We start from the raw sequence: 8,072 nt of genomic DNA on the forward strand, positions 1-8,072 counted from the left end.
CCCTAAAGGTTTTAAAAGTATTAATCCTTATCTAACTACGAACGGTCTAGAAACAGCGTTCATGCGATGAACGTCGATCCCGCTTATGCCGATTCCGCTGCAATCTAATTTTTGTTTTGAAATATCAGCGGCATAGGCGGATTCCCAACAGTGGTATCAGAGCCTAGGCTTCATAGTTTAAGGTAAGAATTAATTATAAGTAGACTTATTAGATCTGAAAATTGAATGATCATGCATGCTGAAAATTTTCTGCATGCAGAATTTTTCTAGGGTGCTGATTTTTACATGCTGATTTTTATATGATAAAAGGATGATTCTAATAGCATTGTTAATGTGATTACAAAGTTTAGAATCATAATTAGCATGATCAGCAACCTATGTCATGAGATAATCAATTAATTATCAGATCTGAAAATTATAATTGTTGCATATGGTGATGATCATAGGATTCAAAACCCTTTTGGTATTAAATGTAAAGACCTGCGATGTGATCTGCAATGTCATGTAATTTTACAGATGCTTGCATGCATCTTATTTGATGTTTTAAGAGGCTGCGTGCCTCCTAAAAGGGGATGTAATTTATTTTTATTTTTATTTTATATCTGGTTGTATTTTCTGTGATGTGATGTACGTCAAACGATCAAGTCGAAGATGATGCATGAGATGAACAGGGCTCTAAGCGGTTGATAGCGATTGGATCAAGAGTTGGTCAAGGATCGAGTCAAGGAGGCTTGGAACCAATTCAAGAGTTGAAGATCAGTTGATCGATTGACGTGCATGTGCTTGTAATACGACCTAATTAGAATCCATGATCATCACCTATTTAAAGTTTAGCTTTAATTATTGCTGCGATTATAACTGCCTGCAATGTGCCGTTTGCATGTGATGTGAATGTGAGTCGGGTAGATAGGTTTACATGTGATGTAGCAAACCCAATTGAGACCTAAATTAAAACCTCCTCAATCAAGTCGAGAGTGAACCGCCATGAGCAAGTCATATTAGATTAATTGATCTAATTGGTGTCTAGGAAAGCATGAAAGTTGGTTACTTAATTAGGACCTTACTCTCTGAGTAAGGGGAGCCTCCCACCTGCTTACCTGGCCAATTGTTCGATTACCTCTTATGAAGAGCTCAAGTTGCAAACACTAAGACCTGATTAACCAATATTAAGTCAATAGGTCTTCCACTGTAGTAGAGCTGCTAAGGTCTTTCTGATGTTGATTTGTCTCGGCTGGACACAGTGGGCAAGTTGCATCGGAGGGCTGGACCTCTCTATAGACATGAGATGTTGTAGGGTAAAGGTGGGGTTGGGCACCAATAACTGTTAGGTGAGGACCCAATGACGACTTTATTCCTACGGTTATACGGTGGGTCTCACTTAACTAAGAAATGGGACCAATAACTGTTAGATGAGGTCTTCATGGCTTAGAGACCAAGAAGCACTGCAACATGCTTGAGAAGCATTGTACAAGAGTTGTACATTCATCAATCTATGTGTCATCAATAACTGTTAGGTAAGGTGGCATGTAAATCGGTGAAACCGCAGTACCCACTAGAAACCCTAGTCGTGTAGGATTTCCGTTTTCCTACCAGGGGAGTGTAAGAAATTCGAGAAAATAGTGGGAGTTACATTTGTTCTAAAAGACCTTAGAACAGATTAGGATCAAGTACAAAAGTCTAACTAGAATCTTTACTCTCTGCAGATCATAATGTCAGCCTCAAACCCTTTGACCCGTATTCTTGAGACCAACCGATTGACCGGAACCAATTACAAGGACTGGCTTAGAAATCTCAAAATTGTTTTGAGCTGTGAGAAAATAGGCTACATACTCGATTCAGATATCCCCACACTACCAGCACGTCCTACTGATGTTCAACGACAGATGCATCAAAAATGGTTGGATGATGACATTAGAGTCAAGTGCTATATGATGGCATCTATGTCTAATGAACTCCAATGCCAGCATGAGAATCTCAAGACTGCTAGGGACATACTAGCACACCTGCAAGAGTTGTATGGTGAGCAGAGTCGCACAGCTCGTTTTGAAGTGTCCAAGAGGCTCTTCAAGACAAAGATGCACGAAGGGCAGTCCGTCCATGATCACGGTCTGACTATGATCAAGGACCTTGAGGAGCTTGAGAAGCTCGGGATGAACATGCACAAGGAATTGCAAGTTGATCTGATCCTTCAATCCCTTCCTGATTCATTTGGTCAGTTTATAGTAAACTACCACATGAATAAGATTGAATGCACTAAGACTGAACTGATAAATATGTTGGTAACTGCTGAGGGAGCCTTGAAAGATTCAAGGGGCAATGTCCTTGCTGCTGAGTTGACTTCTGGTTCCAAGAGAAAGTCTACTTGGAAGAAAAAGAAGCCTGCGAAGAAGAAAAAGAAAGACAAGAAGTCAAAGAAGAAAGTTCAAAAGAAAAAGGCCAATGACAAAGGAAAATGTTTCCACTGCAATGTCGACGGCCACTGGAAGAGGAACTGTCCTTCATACCTCGAGAGCCTGAAGAACATGAAAGGTGACAAACCTTCAGAAGGTATAGATTTGCTCATAATTGAAACTAATCTAACGGTTTCTTCTACTTCTAGTTGGGTTATAGATTCTGGTTCTAGTGCTCATCTGTGCACTACCATGCAGGGTCTAAAGGAAAGTAGAAGGCTGGCGGAAGGTGCGGTAACCCTTCGGATTGGCAACGGGGCAAAAGTTGCTGCTGTGGCTATCGGCACCTACCATCTGCGACTACCGTCTGGTTTTAGTTTATTACTTAGAGACTGCTATTATGTACCTGCTGCTAGCAGAAATTTGATTTCTGTTTCATGTCTAGCACAGGAAGGTCATGTTTTTACATTTGACAAAGACTGCTGTTCTATTTATTTAAGAAATAAAATAGTCGCACGTGGTTTTATGATTGACAGTCTCTATCATTTGCATATGGATGTATCTATAAATGTGTTGAGCAAGTAGTGAATGCCAAAGGATCCAAAAGATCCAGGGATGAGATAAACCAAAAATATTTGTGGCACCTCAGGCTTGGCCATATTGGAGAGGACAGAATGAACAAAATGGATAAAGATGGGCTTCTCGGCTCATTGACTTCCGAGTCATATCCAGTTTGCGAATCCTGTCTTCAAGAAAAAATGGCCAGATTACCCTTTGTAGGACATGGGGAGAGGACCACTGAAATACTTACCCTAGTACATACAGATGTATGTGGCCCATTCGATGTGCTAGCCAGGAGACGTTATTCGTACTTCATTACCTTTACCGATGATTATTCACGGTATGGGTATGTGTATCTTATGAGACACAAATCTGAATCTTTTGAAAAGTTCAAAGAGTTCAGAAATGAAGTAGCAAAACAAACTGAAAAACCCCTTAAGGCTCTTCGATCAGATCGAGGAGGAGAATACCTTAGTGGAGAATTCCGGAACTATCTCAAGGACAATGGCATAGTCTCACAATGGACTCCTCCGGGTACGTCTCAACTCAACGGGGTGTCAGAGAGAAGAAATCGGACTCTATTAGATATGGTCCGGTCCATGATGAGTTTCACTGATCTACCGATGTTTCTTTGGGGAGATGCCTTACTTACCGCAGTATATCTACTGAATAGAGTTCCCTCTAAATCCGTTCCTACCACACCGTATGAGATATGGCATGGTAAAAAACCAAGTCTTGGTCATCTCAAGATTTGGGGATGTCCGGCCCACGTCAAGAGACTACAGGCGGACAAACTAGAGGCTAGGACCATAAGTGCTCGTTTTATAGGATATCCTAAAGAGTCATTAGGATACAATTTTTACGTCTCAAAGGATCACAATGTGTTTGTGAGCCGTCATGCCATCTTCTTGGAAAACCAGTTTAGCCTTGATAGAGGCAGTGGGAGGAAAATTGAGCTTGAAGAGAAAGTCTCTGAAAAGCAACGAGTCATGGATCCTATCGAACCCATTCATACAAAGCCAGTACACAATGTCCCGCAACCACCTCGCAGATCAAGTAGGGTCTCCCATCCTCCCGATAGATACTTAGGTATACTAGAAGAGGATACCGAGGAAATGTTCCTAGTGGGAGATAGGGATCACATACAGGATCCCAAAACCTACAACGAGGTGATATCTGATGTCGATTCTGAGAAATGGTTGGAAGCTATGAAGTTAGAATTAGACTCCATGCATTCCAACCAAGTCTGGACCTTAGTAGATCCACCAGAAGATATTGTACCTATTGGATATAAATGGATCTACAAAAGAAAGATAGGTTTGGATGGAGAGGTAGAGACCTATAAGGCAAGGCTTGTGGCGAAAGGGTATAGTCAACGCGAAGGCATTGACTATCAGAAGACCTTTTCACCTGTAGCCATGCTGAAATCCATCCGAACATTGCTTGCCATTGCAGCATTTCATGATTATGAAATCTGGCAGATGGATGTAAAAACTGCTTTCCTAAATGGACATCTTGATGAAGATATCTACATGGAACAGCCTTTGGGTTTCACTTCCAGTGATGGAGATCACAAGGTCTGCAAGCTGCAAAGGTCCATCTATGGACTAAAGCAAGCATCTCAGAGTTGGAACACTCGTTTCGATGATGCAATCAAAACGTTTGATTTCATCAAAAACGAGGAGGAACCATGTGTTTACAAAAAGGTTAGTGGGAGTGCTGTCGTATTTCTCGTACTGTACGTGGACGACATCCTCCTGATAGGGAATGATATTCCCATGCTAACCTCGGTCAAGGTCTGGTTGTCAAAAGAGTTCTCCATGAAAGACCTTGGGGAAGCATCCTATATTTTGGGAATAAAGGTCTATAGAGATAGATATAAAAGGATGCTTGGCCTATCACAGAAAATGTATATAGAGGAAGTGCTGAAAAGATTCAGCATGAAAAACTCCAAAAGAGGTCTCTTACCCCTTAGGCATGGAATTCATCTCTCAAAGAAGATGTGCCCCAATACATCTGAAGAGATTCAACGCATGAGCAAGATCCCTTATGCATCGGCAATAGGGAGCCTCATGTATGCCATGCTATGTACACGACCTGATATAGCCCTAGCTGTGAGTGTCACAAACAGATATCAGTCGAATCCAGGTGAAGAACACTGGACAGCTGTGAAGAATATTCTTAAGTACTTAAGAAGAACTAAAGATTTATTCTTGGTTTTTGGAGGATCATCAGAGTTAAAGGTAGAAGGGTACACAGATTCAGACTTCATGACTGACGTCGATGATAGGAAGTCAACATCTGGATATGTGTTCTTGTGCAATGGTGGTACGGTGAATTGGAAGAGTTCTAAACAACCGATCATTGCTGATTCTATTATGGAAGCTGAATACATCGCCGCCTCTGAAGCTGCTAAGGAAGGCTTCTAGTTCAAGAAATTTATTGCGGAATTGGATGTAATGTCATCAGATGCCATAACACTCTACTGCGATAATAATGGCGCCATGGCTCTTGCTAAGGAGCCAAGGTCTCATCAGAAGTCCAAGCATATAGAGCGGCGCTTCCACCTCATACGCGACTATGTTGAGAAGAAGTATGTCGAGGTGCAGAGAGTAGACTCCGCGGACAACGTGGCAGACCCATTCACTAAACAGCTAAGTCAGCAAAAGACTGAAGCCCACCTTGAGAAGATGGGACTAAGATATATGACTGATTGGCTTTAGTGCAAGTGGGAGATTGTTAGATGTATGCCCTAGAAGCCAATTTTTGGCTGACACATTATTAATTCTGGGACATAATTTGTATTTGACTTTATTATTATTGAATAAATAAAAGGCATCTTTTTCATTCATATTGTTTATGTGTCTATGAATCGTCCAAGAATTAATAAGATGATGATGCATATTCTTAAGAGTTAAGAATTTGAGCCATGCATCATTGGTGATTAATTTCTAAATGCTCCTGATCGATGGATCATCACGAGGACGGTAATCAATCCGATGAGATCAGTGCACAGATTACTTTCCTTAAGGATGGACGAGACTCGAGTCCACAGTGTGGCGACACTGAAGTAATAGTGCAGGTGCTTGTTAAGAACAAGGGTACTGAGCGTGACCAATACAAGAAGTCACTTGGATGTCTATCCACTCGTCAGTGACTTGCTTAATGTTGCAGTAGTGTGACTGGTCCTTTGACCTGCGGTGCTTCGGCTACTCACAGTGAGGTTATTGTAGTTTGACTGCACACATACATGGTCTCTAGCCATATGGGTCCATGCAGTGTAGATTGGCTGCAGTAAGTTCACTGTAGGAGTAGGGTATGCACCTATAAGGAATCTATCGACCTTGATAGATAAGAAGAGATCCTATGTGATTTATAAGACTGAGTTCGTAAGACCTCGGCCGGGGCAGTATGCACAGTGGAGAAAGAGTTTTCCACTCTCGAACTTAAGTCGAATAAATCTTCACATATGACAGACGATGGGGTTTGACGAGTTGTCCATGACCTCCGTCCTGTAGGGATCCACGATAGTAAGACTGTATCACATATTAACTGCACCTAGAGGTTCACCATTCTATTCTGCTGGGTAGCCACTACATGCTGCTAGGTGTCACTGGTGGATGGTGGGACTCATAGGGATTGTCTCGATGATCGATAAATCCTAATGAGTAGAGTTGGAATCGTTCCAACCCATTGAAAGGAGTCTTCAATGATATTGTGATAGAGATCACAATATATCTCACTACCAGTCAGAGTAGAACCTATGGGGTCACACACACTAGAAGTATTGACCGATCCGATGGTTGAAAGGTGATTAGGAATCACAAGTAATCAATTCGATTGATATTCAGTTGAAGAAGGAACAAAGGGAATTAATTAATTGGACTTGAAACAAGAGTCCTACTTCGAGTAGGATTCCTAGAGTCCTAATTGGATTAGGACTGGGAATCCTAGTTGGAGTAGGACTGGAATTCCTACTTAGATTAGGATTCCCACAATCCTACTTAGAATAGGATTTTGAATTCAATGTGAATTCCTACTTAGAATAGGATTCCTAGAAGTCCTAATTGGATTAGGACTTCGGATTCAAGTAAGAATCCTAATTGGATTAGGACTAAAATTAAATACGTCCTAATATGGATTAGGTTTCTTAAGTCACAAATTATTAATCTAATGAATCAATAAGACTCCTAATTGGATTAGGATTGAAGAGTTCAATTGAGTCAAAATTGATTTAAGTTCTAATTGGATTAGGACTTTCCTAAATTGGATCCAAATTGGTTCACCCTTGGACTAAGCCTAATTGGATTAGGGCTTGACCACATTAGGGCAATGCAAACCCTAATTGAGGTGGACTAGGGTTTACCAAGAGGGAGGGGCGCAAGCCCCTCCCCCTTTAATCACATGGTGCGGCACAAGAGAGGGGGCCGGCGCCCCCTCTTTGGAAAGTTGTCTAGGGCTCCTACTTAGTAGGAACCCTAGATGGCTATAAAAAGGCTTATGAAGCCGGCGCCCTAGAAAAATTGCTTCCTCTCCCTCTTGTGCCATGGCCACCCTCTCCCTCTCCTTGTTTCAGCCGCAAGCAAGGGAAGAAGAAGATCCAAGTGTTGGCGGCCTCCTCCCCTCCCCTTCCTTCATCCAACGCAAGGAAGAAAAGAAGGCTGCGTGGGGATTCTTCTTCATCCTCTTCTTCATCCTTCTTCTTCCTCCTCTCAAGCATATTCAAGAGTTGAAAGAAAGAGAGGAGATCAGCCATCAAAAGAAGTCTTTGCAAGGGAGCTAGCACCCCGGGAAGACAAGAGATCTTTGATCAGGTCCTCTGCTTCGTGTGGATACCCGTAGAGGCCGGACGTTTGAACGGCTTCAAACGAACCCTCAACCTAAAACCACGAGCTTCAGTTTGCGGTGATCATCTACCCGCACAAGGTGAAGATTTGATCTCCCTAAAGGTTTTAAAAGTATTAATCCTTATCTAACTACGAACGGTCTAGAAACAGTGTTCATGCGATGAACGTCGATCCCGCTTATGCCGATTCCGCTGCAATCTGATTTTTGTTTTGAAATATCAGCGGCATAGGCGGGTTCCCAATAGGTCCAATACAATGGAGTCAAACCAGCCAT

This window comes from Phoenix dactylifera, chromosome 14 (genome assembly GCF_051530095.1).
Source record: "Phoenix dactylifera cultivar Ajwa chromosome 14, Ajwa_hap1_PhDact_Kaust_v1.1, whole genome shotgun sequence".
Lineage (NCBI taxonomy): Eukaryota > Viridiplantae > Streptophyta > Magnoliopsida > Arecales > Arecaceae > Phoenix > Phoenix dactylifera.